Source organism: Drosophila pseudoobscura, chromosome 4, assembly GCF_009870125.1.
Source record: "Drosophila pseudoobscura strain MV-25-SWS-2005 chromosome 4, UCI_Dpse_MV25, whole genome shotgun sequence".
In the NCBI taxonomy this organism is placed as follows: Eukaryota; Metazoa; Arthropoda; class Insecta; order Diptera; family Drosophilidae; genus Drosophila; species Drosophila pseudoobscura.
The window spans coordinates 17,506,226-17,517,664 of NC_046681.1; positions in this window are offsets into that span (position 1 = coordinate 17,506,226).

Genomic DNA, 11,439 nt, shown 5'->3' on the forward strand with positions numbered 1-11,439 from the left:
GGCTTTTGGGGCTGCACCTCATAGCAATCATTCCTCCCAGTCTACTATCTGATTCCCAGCAGGCCTAGCGGAAGGGAAGACCCACCAATCATATCGATCTTGCCGCATGGTGCCGTATGTGGATAATGGTGCAATAGCATTCTATATTTTAGAAACTCAGGAAAAGTACAAACAAATTTATTGCTTTAACTCTCTTTGTATTTTGTATAGGTACATTAATTATGCGTCGTTCAAGGTACCATTTGTAAAAATCTATAGATAGTCGACCAAGATGAAGCCGTTTGACCAAACCTTCTAGTGCCGCATTTTACCTACACCATCCCAAATGGTCGGCCTTCCCTTCCCTCTGAACACGACAGAACGGCTTTTGGGGCTGCACCGCATTGCAATCATTCCTCCCAGTCTACTATCTGATTTCCAGCAGGCCTAGCGGAAGGGAAGACCCACCAATCATATCGATCTTGCCGCATGGTGCCGTATGTGGATAATGGTGCAATAGCATTCTATATTTTAGAAACTCAGGAAAAGTACAAACAAATTTATTGCTTTAACTCTTTTTGTATTTTGTATAGGTACATTAATTATGCGTCGTTCAAGGTACCATTTGTAAAAATCTATAGATAAATGACTAAGATGAAGCCGGTTGACCAAACCTACTAGTGCCGCATTTTACCTATAAATACCGTTCGACACCATCCCAAATGGTCGACCTTCCCTTCCCTCTGAACACGACGGAACGACGTTTGGGGCTGCACCTCATAGCAATCATTCCTCCCAGTCTACTAACTGATTCCCAGCTTGCCTAGCGGAAGGGAAGACCCACCAATCATATCGATCTTGCCGCGTGGTGGTGTATGGCGTATGGTGCAAAAGCATTCTATATTTTAGAAACTCAGGAAAAGTACAAACAAATTTATTGCTTTAACTCTCTTTGTATTTTGTATAGGTACATTAATTATGCGTCGTTCAAGGTACCATTTGTAAAAATCTATAGATAGTCGACCAAGATGAAGCCGTTTGACCAAACCTTCTAGTGCCGCATTTTACCTACACCATCCCAAATGGTCGGCCTTCCCTTCCCTCTGAACACGACAGAACGGCTTTTGGGGCTGCACCGCATAGCAATCATTCCTCCCAGTCTACTATCTGATTTCCAGCAGGCCTAGCGGAAGGGAAGACCCACCAATCATATCGATCTTGCCGCATGGTGCCGTATGTGGATAATGGTGCAATAGCATTCTATATTTTAGAAACTCAGGAAAAGTACAAACAAATTTATTGCTTTAACTCTCTTTGTATTTTGTATAGGTACATTAATTATGCGTCGTTCAAGGTACCATTTGTAAAAATCTATAGATAAATGACTAAGATGAAGCTGTTTGACCAAACCTTCTAGTGCCGCATTTTACCTATAAATACCGTTCGACACCATCCCAAATGGTTGGCCTTCCATTCCCTCTGAACACGACAGAACGGCTTTTGGGGCTGCACCGCATAGCAATCATTCCTCCCAGTCTACTATCTGATTTCCAGCAGGCCTAGCGGAAGGGAAGACCCACCAATCAAATCGATCTTGCCGCATGGTGCCGTAAGTGGATAATGGTGCATAGCATTCTATATTTTAGAAACTCAGGAAAAGTACAAACAAATTTATTGCTTTAACTCTCTTTGTATTTTGTATAGGTACATTAATTATGCGTCGTTCAAGGTACCATTTGTAAAAATCTATAGATAAATGACTAAGATGAAGCCGTTTGACCAAACCTTCTAGTGCCGCATTTTACCTATAAATACCGTTCGACACCATCCCAAATGGTCGGCCTTCCCTTCCCTCTGAACACGACGGAACAGCGGTTGGGGCTGCACCTCATAGCAATCATTCCTCCCAGTCTACTAACTGATTCCCAGCATGCCTAGCGGAAGGGAAGACCCACCAATCATATCGATCTTGCCGCGTGGTGGTGTACGGCGTATGGTGCAATAGCATTCTATATTTTAGAAACTCAGGAAAAGTACAAACAAATTTATTGCTTTAACTCTCTTTGTATTTTGTATAGGTACATTAATTATGCGTCGTTCAAGGTACCATTTGTAAAAATCTATAGATAAACAACTAAGATGAAGCCGTTTGACCAAACCTTCTAGTGCCGCATTTTACCTATAAATACCGTTCGACACCATCCCAAATGGTCGGCCTTCCCTTCCCTCTGAACACGACGGAACGACGTTTGGGGCTGCACCTCATAGCAATCATTCCTCCCAGTCTACTATCTGATTCCCAGCATGCCTAGCGGAAGGGAAGACCCACCAATCAAATCGATCTTGCCGCATGGTGCCGTAAGTGGATAATGGTGCAATAGCATTCTATATTTTAGAAACTCAGGAAAAGTACAAACAAATTTATTGCTTTAACTCTCTTTGTATTTTGTATAGGTACATTAATTATGCGTCGTTCAAGGTACCATTTGTAAAAATCTATAGATAAACAACTAAGATGAAGCCGTTTGACCAAACCTTCTAGTGCCGCATTTTACCTATAAATACCGTTCGACACCATCCCAAATGGTCGGCCTTCCCTTCCCTCTGAACACGACGGAACAGCGGTTGGGGCTGCACCTCATAGCAATCATTCCTCCCAGTCTACTAACTGATTCCCGGCATGCCTAGCGGAAGGGAAGACCCACCAATCATATCGATCTTGCCGCGTGGTGGTGTATGGCGTATGGTGCAATAGCATTCTATATTTTAGAAACTCAGGAAAAGTACAAACAAATTTATTGCTTTAACTCTCTTTGTATTTTGTATAGGTACATTAATTATGCGTCGTTCAAGGTACCATTTTTAAAAATCTATAGATAAACAACTAAGATGAAGCCGTTTGACCAAACCTTCTAGTGCCGCATTTTACCTATAAATACCGTTCGACACCATCCCAAATGGTCGGCCTTCCCTTCCCTCTGAACACGACGGAACAGCGGTTGGGGCTGCACCTCATAGAAATCATTCCTCCCAGTCTACTAACTGATTCCCAGCATGCCTAGCGGAAGGGAAGACCCACCAATCATATCGATCTTGCCGCGTGGTGGTGTACGGCGTATGGTGCAATAGCATTCTATATTTTAGAAACTCAGGAAAAGTACAAACAAATTTATTGCTTTAACTCTCTTTGTATTTTGTATAGGTACATTAATTATGCGTCGTTCAAGGTACCATTTGTAAAAATCTATAGATAAACAACTAAGATGAAGCCGTTTGACCAAACCTTCTAGTGCCGCATTTTACCTATAAATACCGTTCGACACCATCCCAAATGGTCGGCCTTCCCTTCCCTCTGAACACGACGGAACAGCGGTTGGGGCTGCACCTCATAGCAATCATTCCTCCCAGTCTACTACCTGATTCCCGGCATGCCTAGCGGAAGGGAAGACCCACCAATCAAATCGATCTTGCCGCATGGTGCCGTAAGTGGATAATGGTGCAATAGCATTCTATATTTTAGAAACTCAGGAAAAGTACAAACAAATTTATTGCTTAAACTCTCTTTGTATTTTGTATAGGTACATTAATTATGCGTCGTTCAAGGTACCATTTGTAAAAATCTATAGATAAATGACTAAGATGAAGCCGGTTGACCTACTAGTGCCGCATTTTACCTATAAATACCGTTCGACACCATCCCAAATGGTCGACCTTCCCTTCCCTCTGAACACGACGGAACGACGTTTGGGGCTGCACCTCATAGCAATCATTCCTCCCAGTCTACTAACTGATTCCCAGCATGCCTAGCGGAAGGGAAGACCCACCAATCATATCGATCTTGCCGCGTGGTGGCGTATGAGGAAAATGGTGCAATAGCATTCTATATTTTAGAAAATCAGGAAAAGTACAAACAAATTTATTGCTTTAAGTCTCTTTGTATTTTGTATAGGTACATTAATTATGCGTCGTTCAAGGTACCATTGGTAAAAATCTATAGATAAACGACTAAGATGAAGCTGTTTGACCAAACCTTCTAGTGCCGCATTTTACCTATAAATACCGTTCGACACCATCCCAAATGGTCGGCCTTCCCTTCCCTCTGAACACGACGGAACAGCGGTTGGGGCTGCACCTCATAGCAATCATTCCTCCCAGTCTACTAACTGATTCCCAGCATGCCTAGCGGAAGGGAAGACCCACCAATCATATCGATCTTGCCGCGTGGTGGTGTACGGCGTATGGTGCAATAGCATTCTATATTTTAGAAACTCAGGAAAAGTACAAACAAATTTATTGCTTTAACTCTCTTTGTATTTTGTATAGGTACATTAATTATGCGTCGTTCAAGGTACCATTTGTAAAAATCTATAGATAAACAACTAAGATGAAGCCGTTTGACCAAACCTTCTAGTGCCGCATTTTACCTATAAATACCGTTCGACACCATCCCAAATGGTCGGCCTTCCCTTCCCTCTGAACACGACGGAACAGCGGTTGGGGCTGCACCTCATAGCAATCATTCCTCCCAGTCTACTAACTGATTCCCGTCATGCCTAGCGGAAGGGAAGACCCACCAATCAAATCGATCTTGCCGCATGGTGCCGTAAGTGGATAATGGTGCAATAGCATTCTATATTTTAGAAACTCAGGAAAAGTACAAACAAATTTATTGCTTAAACTCTCTTTGTATTTTGTATAGGTACATTAATTATGCGTCGTTCAAGGTACCATTTGTAAAAATCTATAGATAAATGACTAAGATGAAGCCGGTTGACCAAACCTTATAGTGCCGCATTTTACCTATAAATACCGTTCGACACCATCCCAAATGGTCGGCCTTCCCTTTCCTCTGAACACGACGGAACGGCTTTGGTCGGATTTTAAAAATTATTTGTAAAAATCTATAGATAAACGACTAAGATGAAGCCGTTTGACCAAACCTCCTAGTGCCGCATTTTACCTATAAATACCGTTCGACACCATCCCAAATGGTCGGCCTTCCCTTCCCTCTGAACACGACAGAACGGCTTTTGGGGCTGCACCTCATAGCAATCATTCCTCCCAGTCTACTATCTGATTCCCAGCAGGCCTAGCGGAAGGGAAGACCCACCAATCATATCGATCTTGCCGCATGGTGCCGTATGTGGATAATGGTGCAATAGCATTCTATATTTTAGAAACTCAGGAAAAGTACAAACAAATTTATTGCTTTAACTCTCTTTGTATTTTGTATAGGTACATTAATTATGCGTCGTTCAAGGTACCATTTGTAAAAATCTATAGATAAACAACTAAGATGAAGCCGTTTGACCAAACCTTCTAGTGCCGCATTTTACCTATAAATACCGTTCGACACCATCCCAAATGGTCGGCCTTCCCTTCCCTCTGAACACGACGGAACAGCGGTTGGGGCTGCAACTCATAGCAATCATTCCTCCCAGTCTACTAACTGATTCCCAGCATGCCTAGCGGAAGGGAAGACCCACCAATCATATCGATCTTGCCGCGTGGTGGTGTACGGCGTATGGTGCAATAGCATTCTATATTTTAGAAACTCAGGAAAAGTACAAACAAATTTATTGCTTAAACTCTCTTTTTATTTTGTATAGGTATGCGTCGTTCAAGGTAACATTGGTAAAAATCTATAGATAAACGACTAAGATGAAGCCGTTTGACCAAACCTCCTAGTGCCGTATTTAACCTATAAATACCGTTCGACACCATCCCAAATGGTCGGCCTTCCCTTCCCTCTGAACACGACGGAACGGCTTTGGTCGGATTTTAAAAATTATTTGTAAAAATCTATAGATAAACGACTAAGATGAAGCCGTTTGACCAAACCTCCTAGTGCCGCATTTTACCTATAAATACCGTTCGACACCATCCCAAATGGTCGGATTTCCATTCCCTCTGAACACGGCGGAACGGCTTTTGGGGCTGCACCTCATAGCAATCATTCATCCCAGTCTACTATCTGATTCCCAGCATGCCTAGCGGAAGGGAAGACCCACCAATCATATCGATCTTGCCGCGTGGTGGTGTATGGCGTATGGTGCAATAGCATTCTATATTTTAGAAACTCAGGAAAAGTACAAACAAATTTATTGCTTTAACTCTCTTTGTATTTTGTATAGGTACATTAATTATGCATCGTTCAAGGTACCATTTGTAAAAATCTATAGATAAACGACTAAGATGAAGCCGTTTGACCAAACCTCCTAGTGCCGCATTTTACCTATAAATACCGTTCGACACCATCGAAAATGGTCGGATTTCCCTTCCCTCTGAACACGACGGAACGGCTTTTGGGGCTGCACCTCATAGCAATCATTCCTCCCAGTCTACTATCTGATTCCCAGCATGCCTAGCGGAAGGGAAGACCCACCAATCAAATCGATCTTGCCGCGTGGTGCCGTAAGTGGATAATGGTGCAATAGCATTCTATATTTTAGAAACTCAGGAAAAGTACAAACAAATTTATTGCTTAAACACTCTTTGTATTTTGTATAGGTACATTAATTATGCGTCGTTCAAGGTACCATTGGTAAAAATCTATAGATAAACGACTAAGATGAATCCGTTTGACCAAACCTTCTAGTGCCGCATTTTACCTATAAATACCGTTCGACACCATCCCAAATGGTCGGCCTTCCCTTCCCTCTGAACACGACGGAACGGCTTTTGGGGCTGCACCTCATAGCAATCATTCCTCCCAGTCTACTATCTGATTCCCAGCATGCCTAGCGGAAGGGAAGGCCCACCAATCAAATCGATCTTGCCGCGTGGTGGTGTACGGCGTATGGTGCAATAGCATTCTAAATTTTAGAAACTCAGGAAAAGTACAAACAAATTTATTGCTTTAACTCTCTTTGTATTTTGTATAGGTACATTAATTATGCGTCGTTCAAGGTACCATTTGTAAAAATCTATAGATAAACAACTAAGATGAAGCCGTTTGACCAAACCTTCTAGTGCCGCATTTTACCTATAAATACCGTTCGACACCATCCCAAATGGTCGGCCTTCCCTTCCCTCTGAACACGACCGAACGGCGTTTGGGGCTGCACCTCATAGCAATCATTCCTCCCAGTCTACTATCTGATTCCCAGCATGCCTAGCGGAAGGGAAGGCCCACCAATCAAATCGATCTTGCCGCGTGGTGGTGTACGGCGTATGGTGCAATAGCATTCTAAATTTTAGAAACTCAGGAAAAGTACAAACAAATTTATTGCTTAAACTCTCTTTGTGTTTTGTATAGGTACATTAATTATGCGTCGTTCAAGGTACCATTTGTAAAAATCTATAGATAAATGACTAAGATGAAGCCGGTTGACCAAACCTTATAGTGCCGCATTTTACCTATAAATACCGTTCGACACCATCCCAAATGGTCGGCCTTCCCTTCCCTCTGAACACGACAGAACGGCTTTTGGGGCTGCACCTCATAGCAATCATTCCTCCCAGTCTACTATCTGATTCCCAGCAGGCCTAGCGGAAGGGAAGACCCACCAATCATATCGATCTTGCCGCATGGTGCCGTATGTGGATAATGGTGCAATAGCATTCTATATTTTAGAAACTCAGGAAAAGTACAAACAAATTTATTGCTTTAACTCTCTTTGTATTTTGTATAGGTACATTAATTATGCGTCGTTCAAGGTACCATTTGTAAAAATCTATAGATAGTCGACCAAGATGAAGCCGTTTGACCAAACCTTCTAGTGCCGCATTTTACCTACACCATCCCAAATGGTCGGCCTTCCCTTCCCTCTGAACACGACAGAACGGCTTTTGGGGCTGCACCGCATTGCAATCATTCCTCCCAGTCTACTATCTGATTTCCAGCAGGCCTAGCGGAAGGGAAGACCCACCAATCATATCGATCTTGCCGCATGGTGCCGTATGTGGATAATGGTGCAATAGCATTCTATATTTTAGAAACTCAGGAAAAGTACAAACAAATTTATTGCTTTAACTCTTTTTGTATTTTGTATAGGTACATTAATTATGCGTCGTTCAAGGTACCATTTGTAAAAATCTATAGATAAATGACTAAGATGAAGCCGTTTGACCAAACCTCCTAGTGCCGCATTTTACCTATAAATACCGTTCGACACCATCCCAAATGGTCGGCCTTCCCTTCCCTCTGAACACGACGGAACAGCGGTTGGGGCTGCACCTCATAGCAATCATTCTTCCCAGTCTACTAACTGATTCCCAGCATGCCTAGCGGAAGGGAAGACCCACCAATCATATCGATCTTGCCGCGTGGTGGTGTACGGCGTATGGTGCAATAGCATTCTATATTTTAGAAACTCAGGAAAAGTACAAACAAATTTATTGCTTTAACTCTCTTTGTATTTTGTATAGGTACATTAATTATGCGTCGTTCAAGGTACCATTTGTAAAAATCTATAGATAGTCGACCAAGATGAAGCCGTTTGACCAAACCTTCTAGTGCCGCATTTTACCTACACCATCCCAAATGGTCGGCCTTCCCTTCCCTCTGAACACGACAGAACGGCTTTTGGGGCTGCACCGCATTGCAATCATTCCTCCCAGTCTACTATCTGATTTCCAGCAGGCCTAGCGGAAGGGAAGACCCACCAATCATATCGATCTTGCCGCATGGTGCCGTATGTGGATAATGGTGCAATAGCATTCTATATTTTAGAAACTCAGGAAAAGTACAAACAAATTTATTGCTTTAACTCTTTTTGTATTTTGTATAGGTACATTAATTATGCGTCGTTCAAGGTACCATTTGTAAAAATCTATAGATAAATGACTAAGATGAAGCCGGTTGACCAAACCTACTAGTGCCGCATTTTACCTATAAATACCGTTCGACACCATCCCAAATGGTCGACCTTCCCTTCCCTCTGAACACGACGGAACGACGTTTGGGGCTGCACCTCATAGCAATCATTCCTCCCAGTCTACTAACTGATTCCCAGCATGCCTAGCGGAAGGGAAGACCCACCAATCATATCGATCTTGCCGCGTGGTGGTGTATGGCGTATGGTGCAAAAGCATTCTATATTTTAGAAACTCAGGAAAAGTACAAACAAATTTATTGCTTTAACTCTCTTTGTATTTTGTATAGGTACATTAATTATGCGTCGTTCAAGGTACCATTTGTAAAAATCTATAGATAGTCGACCAAGATGAAGCCGTTTGACCAAACCTTCTAGTGCCGCATTTTACCTACACCATCCCAAATGGTCGGCCTTCCCTTCCCTCTGAACACGACAGAACGGCTTTTGGGGCTGCACCGCATAGCAATCATTCCTCCCAGTCTACTATCTGATTTCCAGCAGGCCTAGCGGAAGGGAAGACCCACCAATCATATCGATCTTGCCGCATGGTGCCGTATGTGGATAATGGTGCAATAGCATTCTATATTTTAGAAACTCAGGAAAAGTACAAACAAATTTATTGCTTTAACTCTCTTTGTATTTTGTATAGGTACATTAATTATGCGTCGTTCAAGGTACCATTTGTAAAAATCTATAGATAAATGACTAAGATGAAGCTGTTTGACCAAACCTTCTAGTGCCGCATTTTACCTATAAATACCGTTCGACACCATCCCAAATGGTTGGCCTTCCATTCCCTCTGAACACGACAGAACGGCTTTTGGGGCTGCACCGCATAGCAATCATTCCTCCCAGTCTACTATCTGATTTCCAGCAGGCCTAGCGGAAGGGAAGACCCACCAATCAAATCGATCTTGCCGCATGGTGCCGTAAGTGGATAATGGTGCATAGCATTCTATATTTTAGAAACTCAGGAAAAGTACAAACAAATTTATTGCTTTAACTCTCTTTGTATTTTGTATAGGTACATTAATTATGCGTCGTTCAAGGTACCATTTGTAAAAATCTATAGATAAACAACTAAGATGAAGCCGTTTGACCAAACCTTCTAGTGCCGCATTTTACCTATAAATACCGTTCGACACCATCCCAAATGGTCGGCCTTCCCTTCCCTCTGAACACGACGGAACAGCGGTTCGGGCTGCACCTCATAGCAATCATTCCTCCCAGTCTACTAACTGATTCCCAGCATGCCTAGCGGAAGGGAAGACCCACCAATCATATCGATCTTGCCGCGTGGTGGTGTATTGCGTATGGTGCAATAGCATTCTATATTTTAGAAACTCAGGAAAAGTACAAACAAATTTATTGCTTAAACTCTCTTTGTATTTTGTATAGGTACATTAATTATGCGTCGTTCAAGGTACCATTTGTAAAAATCTATAGATAAACAACTAAGATGAAGCCGTTTGACCAAACCTTCTAGTGCCGCATTTTACCTATAAATACCGTTCGACACCATCCCAAATGGTCGGCCTTCCCTTCCCTCTGAACACGACGGAACAGCGGTTGGGGCTGCACCTCATAGCAATCATTCCTCCCAGTCTACTAACTGATTCCCGGCATGCCTAGCGGAAGGGAAGACCCACCAATCATATCGATCTTGCCGCGTGGTGGTGTATGGCGTATGGTGCAATAGCATTCTATATTTTAGAAACTCAGGAAAAGTACAAACAAATTTATTGCTTAAACTCTCTTTGTATTTTGAATAGGTACATTAATTATGCGTCGTTCAAGGTACCATTTTTAAAAATCTATAGATAAACAACTAAGATGAAGCCGTTTGACCAAACCTTCTAGTGCCGCATTTTACCTATAAATACCGTTCGACACCATCCCAAATGGTCGGCCTTCCCTTCCCTCTGAACACGACGGAACAGCGGTTGGGGCTGCACCTCATAGCAATCATTCCTCCCAGTCTACTAACTGATTCCCAGCATGCCTAGCGGAAGGGAAGACCCACCAATCATATCGATCTTGCCGCGTGGTGGTGTACGGCGTATGGTGCAATAGCATTCTATATTTTAGAAACTCAGGAAAAGTACAAACAAATTTATTGCTTTAACTCTCTTTGTATTTTGTATAGGTACATTAATTATGCGTCGTTCAAGGTACCATTTGTAAAAATCTATAGATAAACAACTAAGATGAAGCCGTTTGACCAAACCTTCTAGTGCCGCATTTTACCTATAAATACCGTTCGACACCATCCCAAATGGTCGGCCTTCCCTTCCCTCTGAACACGACGGAACAGCGGTTGGGGCTGCACCTCATAGCAATCATTCCTCCCAGTCTACTAACTGATTCCCGGCATGCCTAGCGGAAGGGAAGACCCACCAATCAAATCGATCTTGCCGCATGGTGCCGTAAGTGGATAATGGTGCAATAGCATTCTATATTTTAGAAACTCAGGAAAAGTACAAACAAATTTATTGCTTTAACTCTCTTTGTATTTTGTATAGGTACATTAATTATGCGTCGTTCAAGGTACCATTTGTAAAAATCTATAGATAAATGACTAAGATGAAGCCGGTTGACCAAACCTACTAGTGCCGCATTTTACCTATAAATACCGTTCGAC